Raw genomic sequence first — 1604 nt, 5'->3', positions numbered from 1 at the left:
TATAAATAATAAATTATTCTTATTCTTATTATTTGGAAGTCCAATGGACTTGCGGAATGGATTCCGTTAGATATAATAATAATAATAATTTATTTGTACCCCGCCCATCCGGCTGGGTTTCCCCAGCCACTCTTCCAAGGTACAACCGCACAGTGGTGCCTCACTAGACGAATTTAATTCGTTCCATGGGTCTTTTCTTATAACGAAAAATTCGTCTAGCGAATCCCATAGGAATGCATTGAAATTTTTTTGAATTTTTTTTTGCCCATAGGAACGCATTAATTGAATTTCAATGCATTCCTATGGGAAACCGCGATTTGCTAGACGATTTTTTTGTAAAATTTATTCGTCTAGCGAGGCAACCTCCGCTAGAAAAAACCTTTCGTTAAGCGGAAATTTTGTTAAGCAGGGCATTTGTTAAGCGAGGCACCACTGTAATTGGTTATCTTGTGGCTTGCAGCAACTTAGAATTGCAAATACAAACACGTGTGACCAAAGGAAATAGCTTTGGAAGCGACGAGTGGTGAAACTTTATGTAGGAAGTGAGGAAGGTGTTTGGTTCTAGACCTTAGCTTGGCCAACTGTAAATAAGCAATCGACATGCTCAGAGGGGCCCACCTCCAGACCCCCCTTTCCGCCACCCCCTTGCCTCTTCGTGCCCCCCTAGGTAATCGCACTCCCCACCCCCAGCGGCACTACCACCCTCTTTGGGAACCACTGAGTTGTCATCTTCCATAGCTTTGATGAAACACAAGCAATCCCAAACTGGGGGGGAGCTTCAGACCTCTGCAGGCAGCCTTTGGGACAGCCTCCTATTGGAGACCATTAAGAAGCTAGCTCTAGCAGCAGAGGAAGTGTTACTCGACCGGACCCCTCTTGTCTGCTTGCACGCAATAGCAGGATTCCCCCCCCTCCCTTAAGCTTTACAATACAGCGAGGAAGCATGCAAGCAGCCCCAGAGTGGCCGTTATTTTAGATGGCTGGCAGCCCCAGGGCACCAGAGCGTGGTGCCGAGCAGAATTGGCCTCAGGAGGGTGTGGCGAGACGAGCATCACACGCAGGTAACAAACATAAAGTTTATTCCCTTCTGGATTCAATACAAAATCTGCTGCAAGAGTTCCTAGTATTTGGCTGTCGCTCTGCTAAGACCTACTGACTTTGGTGAGGCACTCGCGCGCCAGTGGTGCTTTGGAATTCTTCGCCTGCGCGCAAGGACTCTCTCGCTCCGCACCGTTGTTCTTGAGTTCCAGCTCAGTCAACTTCTCCTCCCTGGCAGCACGCAAGAATTTCTGAAGCAGTCTGAAGAAAGAGGCCACTGTGGTATTGGTATTTTTGTGGGGCTTGGGGGCAGCTGAGGCTTCTGGCTTGGGCTGAGGTTCTGGGGCTTTTGTGGTGGGTTTTGATGGGACTTCGGATGTGGGTTTCGATGGCGCTTCCGTCGTGGGTTTTGATGGGACTTCTGTGGGTGTTGATGGGGCTTCTGTTGTGGGTTCTGTTGGGGCTTCTGTCGTGAGTTTTGATGGTGCTTCCGTTGTAGGTTTTGATGGGACTTCTGTGGGTGTTGATGGGGCTTCTGTTGTGGGTTCTGTTGGGGCTTCTGTTGT

This window comes from Zootoca vivipara, chromosome 10, assembly GCF_963506605.1.
Source record: "Zootoca vivipara chromosome 10, rZooViv1.1, whole genome shotgun sequence".
Classification (NCBI taxonomy): domain Eukaryota; kingdom Metazoa; phylum Chordata; class Lepidosauria; order Squamata; family Lacertidae; genus Zootoca; species Zootoca vivipara.
This window is presented reverse-complemented; position numbering follows the sequence as displayed.